Here is a 7788-nt window from a genome sequence, read left to right as displayed (position 1 = left end):
ATGGCAGCCTCAGGTGCTCCTGGCCTGCACATTGTACGGGGACAAAGTGACCATTCAGAGGGTACTCACTCTTACTTTGACCAGCTTGGATCTGGATTGTGGTTTTGGGTGGTGGTTCTTGGGTGTGTAGCCAGTGTTCCAGAGTGTAAGGTGTCTGTAGAGAGGGCACCTTCCTCATATCTCTGTCAATATTTGCAAAAACCCCAGCGATTTGGGACACAGTCCTCTCAACTCTGGAAGCAGAGTTCTACTGTGGCAAAGAGCTCAAAAGTCAAGTAATTGGCTAGCAAGATGAGCAAGCACAGGTAGCACAAACAGACCATAGAATCCTTTTTTGGGAACAAAAAGTATAAAAACATGGAACCAGAACAAGTCAACAAGGCAAAATTCCTTCATCAAAAGCTTCCAAGATATATATGAATCTGTTACCAGCCATGAAGGAGTTCAAGAAGGATTTTGATAATAAAGTAAGAGAAGTGGAGGAAAAACTGGGAAGAGAAGTGAGAATGATGCAAGAAAATCATGAAAAGTGAGTTAACAGCCTGCTAAAGGAGACACTAAAAAATATTGTAGAAAATAATACCTAAAAAATAGACTTAATCAAATGGCAAAAGAGGCCCAAAAAGTCAAGGAGGAAACAAATTCCTTAAAAAGTCAATTTGCACTACTCAGTGCAGCAGCAGCCCTTCTCTCTCCACAGTGATCATCTATGACCCCTGACTTCCCAGCAGCTATGTAGAAGGGACCCACAGTTGGCATTGATCTTGGCACCACTTATTCCAATGTGGGAGTCTCCCAACATGGGAAAGTGGAGATCATTGCTAATTACCAAGGAAACAGGACCACACCAAGCTACATCACCTTCACCCACACAGAACATTTAATAGGTGATGTTGCAAAGAATCAAGTTGCAATGAACCCCACCAACACAGTTTTTGATGCCAAACATCTGATAGGTCACAGATTTGATGATGCAGTTATACAATCAGACATGAAGCTTTGGACTTTTATGGTGGTGAATGACGCAGGCAGGCTTAAGGTACAAGTGGAGTACAAAAGGGAGACCAAAAGTTTCTATCCAGGGGTGGCCAGGTTGCACAGTGAGTAAGAGCACTGGCCCCAGTGTCTGGATGACCTGGGGATTGAATCCTAGCTCATATACTTAGCACCACACACAGAAATAACTGGCCTTGAAACCTTGAGCAAGTTATTTAACTGCAATTGCTTTAAAACAAAAAAAAAAAGTTTCTATCCAAAGAAAGTATCTTCTTGACCAAAGTGAAAGAAATTGCTTAAGCTTACCTTGGGAAGACTGTTACAAATGCTGTGGTTACAGAACCAGCTTATTTCAATGATTCCCAGCATCAGGCCACCAAAGATGCTGGAATCATAGCTGATCTCAATGTGCTTCAAATTATCAATGAGCCAACTGCTGCTGCTATTTCTTATGGCTTGGGAAAAAAAAGGTTGGTGCCAAGAGAAATATGTTAATCTTAGACCTTGGAGGTAGTACTTTTGATGTCTCCATTCTTACCATTGAAGATGGCATCTTTGAGGTCAAGTCCACAGCTGGGGATACCCACTTGGGTGGGGACGACTTTGACAACCGAATGGTCAACCATTTCATTGCTGAGTTCAAGTGACAGCACAAGAAGGACATTAGTTAGAACAAGAAGGCTGTTCACCATCTCCACACTGCTTGTGAACATGCAAAGTGCACCCTCTCTTCCAGTACCCAGGCCAGTATTAAAATTGATTCACTTTATGAAGGTCTAGACTTCTACACATTAATTACTCAGGCCCATTTTGAAGAGTTAATGCTGATCTCTTCTGTGCCACGCTGGACTCTGTGGAGAAGGCCTTAAGAGATACCAAGCTACATTAAGTCTCAGATTCATGACATCATCCTGGTGGGTGGTTCCACTTAAATCCCCCAAATCCAGAAGCTTCTGTAAGACTTCTTCAATGGCAAGGAGCTCAACAAGACTATCAATCCTGATGAGGCTGTTGCTTATGTTGCAGCTGTCCAGGCTGCCATTTTTTCTGGAGATAAGTCTGAGAATGTGCAGGACTTGCTGTTGTTGGATGTCACTCCTCTTTCCCTTGATATTGAAACTGCTGGTGGACTTATGACCGTTCTGATCAAATATAATACCATGATACCTACCAAGCAGACACAGACCTTTACCACCTATTTGAACAACCAGCCTGGTGTGCTTATTCAGGTTTATGAAGGTGAGAGAGCAATGACAAAGGATAAAAATCTGCTTGACACATTTGAGCTCACAGGAATTCCTCCAGCACCGAGAGGTGTTCCTCAGATTGAAGTAACATTTGACATTGATGCAAATGGCATCCCCAATGTTGCTGCTGCAGATAAGAGCACAGGCAAGGAGAACAAGATCACCATCATGAATGATAAAGGACATCTGAGCAAAGAAGACATTGAGTGTATGGTCCAGAAGGTTGAGAAATACAAGGCTGTGGATAAAAAGCAGAGAGATAAGATGTCTTCCAAGAATTCTCTTGAATCTTATGCTTTCAACATGAAAGCAACCATAGAGGATGAAAAACTGCAAGGCAAAATCAGTGATGAAGACAAACAGAAGATCCTTGACAAATGTAATGAAATAATCAACTGGCTGGATAAGAACCATACTGCTAAGGAGGAAGAATTTGAGCAACAGCAGAAAGAATTGGAGAAGGTCTGCAACTCCATTATTACTAAGCTGTACCAGAGTTCAGGGGACATGCCAGGAGACATGCCTGGTGGATTCCCAGGGGGTGGAGAAGCCCTATCTGGAGGTGCTTCTTCTGGACCCACCATTGAAGAGGTCAACTAAACACACCAGAAGAAAGAGCATTCCACACAGCTTTTCAAAAATTGAAGGACTGAGCTGTGAGCTCTTCCACCCAGCGTGCATTTGCCTCCCCCCTGCCTCCAGGTGCGGCACCACCTCCTTTCTTCTCTTAAGGGTTTATACTTGCCACTTCCAAGTTCGCCATGGATGATGATATTGCTGCTCTCATTGTTGACAATGGCTCTGGAATGTGCAAAGCTGGCTTTGCAGGATACGATGCCCCTCGGGCTGTCTTCTCTTCCCTTGTTGGGCGCCCCAGACATCAGGGTGTGATGGTGGGTATGGGCCAGAAAGACAGCTATGTGGGGGATGTGGCCCACAGCAAGAGAGGTATTCTTACCCTGAAGTACCCCATTGAACATGGTATTGTCACCAACTGGGATGACATGGAGAAGATCTGGCATCATACTTTCTACAACGAGCTCCATATGGCCCCTGAAGAGCACCCTGTGATGCTCACAGAAGCCCCCCTGAACCACAAAGCTAACAGAGAAGAGATGACTCAGATTATGTTTGAGACCTTCAATACCCCAGCCATGTACGTTGCCATCCAGACTGTGCTGTATCAGGCTATCTCAGGCAAAGGTCTTCCTCTACTCACTTATGGCATCTGCTCAGCCAGCTCCAGCCCCCAAGCAGTTCCCATCCCTGGCAGTCCTTACCAGAAATTCTGGCTGGATCAAAAATAGGAGTCCATGCCTCCACTGCCACTGCTGCTGCTGCTGCAAGTTCAAGGATCATGGAAGAGCTTTAAATCCCATAATGCTTACATTTGGCCCCAAGATCTTTCATGTCCTTTAGTTGGCAAAAATATATTAACAATACATTTCATTACATAGGTTAATAGAAGTTTAGGAGTAACTGGTATCAGTAGAATTTCAGAACATTGTAACAGGGATAGCATACAATAAACACTGAAAACTATATTTTAGGCTGGGGCTTCCTGCTATAAATGGTGTCATGTACAGGATCTACAGACTAAAAGGAAAGGGTGGAGGAGGCTGGGATAATTGTTTCCCAATTGTGGTAGCTGTGACTCTGTGGAGCCACAGAACAAAAGAGAAGGATGGCAAGCATCCTGACTTCGCTGAGCAGGAATGGTAATCTGCCTGAATCAGGACTGGAGCAAAAGCTGGGAGTATCAGCTTCCTGCAGAGGGAAAGGAAGCCAGGAGTTCAGAATTCAGCCACAGGACAAGATAAGGACTGTGCTGCAAGACAGGAACATTGAATGTGTTTTCTTGCTGCATCCCACAGTTTGGGACCGAGGGGGAGGATGGACTCATTTCTGATGGGTGGGTGGGGTAAAGTGCCATGGACCCCCAAGGACCCCACCTTATTGGTTTTGTTGCCCAGCCACCCCTCAGGCCTTGGAAGCAGGGGCTGGATCAGTGGGAGGGGAAGGACAGCCCCCTCCCCTCAAGAAAACTTTATTTGGACATTTTTGTTTTGGATTGAGGTGATGATAATGCAATGTATTTTGTGTTTGTTTAAGGCCCTGTGGCCACTTTGATAACTATGTATCTTGCAAATGTGATGTCTCTATTTTGTGAGGATTATGTTGTAACTAAAGAGATGTTAATGTTAATTCACATGTAAATTGACTATGCTATAGGCATGAAAGTCGAATGTAATAAGAATGGGAATTTAAGATCTTCCCTGCCCCTGGGCCTTTTGATAGGCTTAAGTGCACCTGGAGACTGTGGCAGGAGGCTTGTTTTTCAGGAGATACTTTATGATTGGACAGTGTGGTAAAGAGGGTTGTTACATTCTCTGAGTCAGGAGAATGCTGGATAAATCCTGATGTGAGGCTTTCTTTTGGGGCTCACTTTGAGAAGTGTTGTGTGATTTGACTAGACGAGCCTCTGGGCAGCCTTTGAGTCCCCCAGCTTTGAAAAACCCAGATGTTGATGCTTCCCTCTCTGGTAACTGACTAGGTATGGATGTAATGGTTGGATAGTTGGAAGTCTGTCTGCTTGATTTGTGTCTCTATCTTCCTGTAACTTCTGCTTGTAACCTCTGTATACTCTGAAGTTCGGGGTGCTGACTTTTTTCCCTTGAACTAAGTAAATGGTATGTTTGATTGATTAAAACAAGATTGTTAACCCATTTTGAGTTGCTTTCCTTTAGAAAAGCAGATCTAAGAATCTGTGTTGGCATCCACCCTGGGGATGCTGGGGTGATTGCTGCTACAGGAGGGAATAACATACACACTAATTTGGGTATCTTACAGGGACATAGGAGAGAAGGGGATAAAAAAGAGGATGATAGAATGGAAGGCAGATTGGGGGAGAGGGTAGTTAGAAGCACATATTTTTGAAAAGGGACAGTGTCAAAGTGGAATATAGAATAAGTGGGGTCTGGAATAGTTTGGATGGAAATGTAGCTAGTGTTTCATAATATAACTACTATGGAAATATTTTGCATAACTACATATGTACAACCTATATTGAATTGCTTATCTTCCCAGTGGGGGTGGGTGAGGAGGGAAGAAGAGAAAGAAATTTGAAAACAAAGTTTTAAAAACATAACAAAAATAATTTTTTTTACATGGAAATAAGATATGTAGGCACTAGTGTATAGAAATCCATCTTTCCCCACTAGAAAGTTAGAGAGGACATGGGGAAGGATATGAGAGAAAGCAGATTGGGGGAAGCGGTATTCACCAGGCTGTCTATGTTGGAGTGGGGATAGGGGAAAGATGGAGAGAAAATTTGAACTGAAAATCTTGTGGAAATGAATGTTGAAAACCAAAAATAAATTTTTTATTAAAAAAATAATTACTTATAGTGGCACCAGATAAAGATAGAGTTGATTTATTAACACCTGCTCACTAGGCATCAGAACTCTCTCTTCTGCCAGTATGTGTTTTACTTATCAACATCTCTATTCTTGGCCCTTGGTGAAGCAGAATAGGTCACTTGTGGTAGAGTAGGTGTAAAACCAATTCAAGGAAACTGATGTGGGTTCCTTCACTTTGCTTGCTGAAGGAGAACAAGGTTTTTCCAGGTCACAGTCCACAAAAAAGCCCAAGTTGGAGAGGACCAGTAGTTATGGTTGCTAGAGGAGCCATGACCTAGAGGACCAATTAACACTGAAGCATTCTAGTCTTAATATTTAAAGAAACATGTATCTATTGATAAATGCCAGTGCTGTAGCCTGGAAATTTGATATCAGCTAAGAATCTACCAGTGACAACTTGAAAGTAAATAAGGCCATGTGAAGTACACAACTGACTGCTTAGAAAAGAATGAGCTAAAGTCTAAGTCAGTTTAATGAATCAATGCCTGAAACTGCAAACAATATCATTTATCAATAAAAAGAAGTTAGGCACATGAGCAGAGACCCTCAGATAACAGTTCTTCACAGGGACAAGAATAAAAGGATATTCCCAGAGCAAATTATATGACATGAGATGCAATTGCTGAGTCAAGGAAAAAATGTGGAAGGTTGGAGCCTAGATGATGGAGTGAGAGGATGTATACTTGTGTATAGAACCCCACTCCTCCAGCCTCAATATCTCCGCAACAAAGATCTAAACATTACATGGACTTTATTCTGACCAAGAAACCAAAAAAAAGTAAAAAGTGAGTCATTTTTTTTTCCAGTCCAGGGAGGCTTGGACAGTCAGAGAGCTCTGCAAAGACCAGTGAAGAGTTCTATATTGGAATCTGGCAAAATTTCAGTGACAGAGGGGAGCAATCTAGCTATAGATAAGTAGAAGACCAGAACTGAAATAGTGTGCCAGAAATTTCAGGAGGCCCATTAGAAAGTGTAGAGTTCAGGAACAGGCGCTGTCTCACAGTTCTACTATAGTCACACAGTACTAGATCACTGATCTCTGACAGAGGAGTGGTCATGAACATTGACCCTAGGAATAAGTTCTGTTTAGCTTTGTGATTCTGGTCCTCAGAGCAAAGTGCAGTATCCTACATAAACAAAAACCCGAAAATGGGATATTCTTAACTCTCAGGGCTTTCTAGTGGGCCAATAGTGTTGAGTCAGGCAGCAGTTTCCTAAAATTCAAAACAGAAGCAAACTAATCAAATCAGACCTTGGTCAGGAATTTATAGTATTCAGATTAGGAGGGTAGCCAAAAGATTTCTCCTGTATCACAATTGTTTCAGAGCAATAAAAACTGGCTGCCGACCCCAGCAAGAAGAAATGGGGAAAACAGGGCAGAAATCTAGGTTACACATCTCCCTAAAAGTATTCAACTTCAACAGAAATATGAAGTCCAAAATCAAGAAATAGAATAGAAGAATGAGAAAAAAAAGAGAAATAGAGAAAGAACAACCCAACAAAACCAGACCAGAGCTCTTATGGTGACAGAAAAGTTTAAGAACCAAACACAAATGGAGAGAATAAATCAAAAATCATCTACAAGCAAAGCCCAAAGGAAAAATTCATCTGTGACACAAGCCTAAGAAGTATTCCTAGAAGAGTTAAAACAATAATTAAAGGAAATAAACATGATCCAAACTAATTGAGAACAGGAGAGGATAGAATAAGAAAAGAGGAAAAAGTGAGGGAAGAAATATATTAATGCTTTAACCATTAACAGACTGATAAGAGGGAGAGACAAATGAAAGCATATGACTCCATGAAATATCAAGAAAAAATATTTTTAAATAGTTCTTAAATAGCTTTAAAAGTAGTTTAGTTTTAATTTTTTTTAAAGATAGTTTAAAAATTCTAAAGACAATAAAAAAAAAGAAAATGTGAAATAGCTCATAGAAAGAAGAAATAACCTAGAAAACAGGTCAGGAAGATATCATTTTAGAATCATTGGACTACCTGAAAGCCAAGAACAACAATGATAAAAAAAATAAATAAAAAAAGAAATCTAGTCATCAAATTAAAAAAAATTCTTAAAAAAAATAATTGAGCAAGTAGAAGTTCAGAAGTCTTAGAACCACAGGGCAAAG

The 7788-nt window shown here is 41.4% G+C and overlaps 1 pseudogene; it reads left to right on the top strand.

The window, feature by feature from the left end:
- On the top strand, positions 1-2843 carry LOC138161204 (heat shock cognate 71 kDa protein-like; annotated as a pseudogene).
- Positions 2844-7788: the final 4945 nt, after the last annotated feature.

Source organism: Petaurus breviceps, unplaced genomic scaffold, assembly GCF_028583685.1.
Source record: "Petaurus breviceps papuanus isolate PSGF00001 unplaced genomic scaffold, PetGlider_PUasm1.0 184, whole genome shotgun sequence".
In the NCBI taxonomy this organism is placed as follows: domain Eukaryota; kingdom Metazoa; phylum Chordata; class Mammalia; order Diprotodontia; family Petauridae; genus Petaurus; species Petaurus breviceps.
The sequence above is the reverse complement of the archived record's forward strand: the minus strand, read 5'-3'. Positions and strand labels throughout refer to the sequence as shown.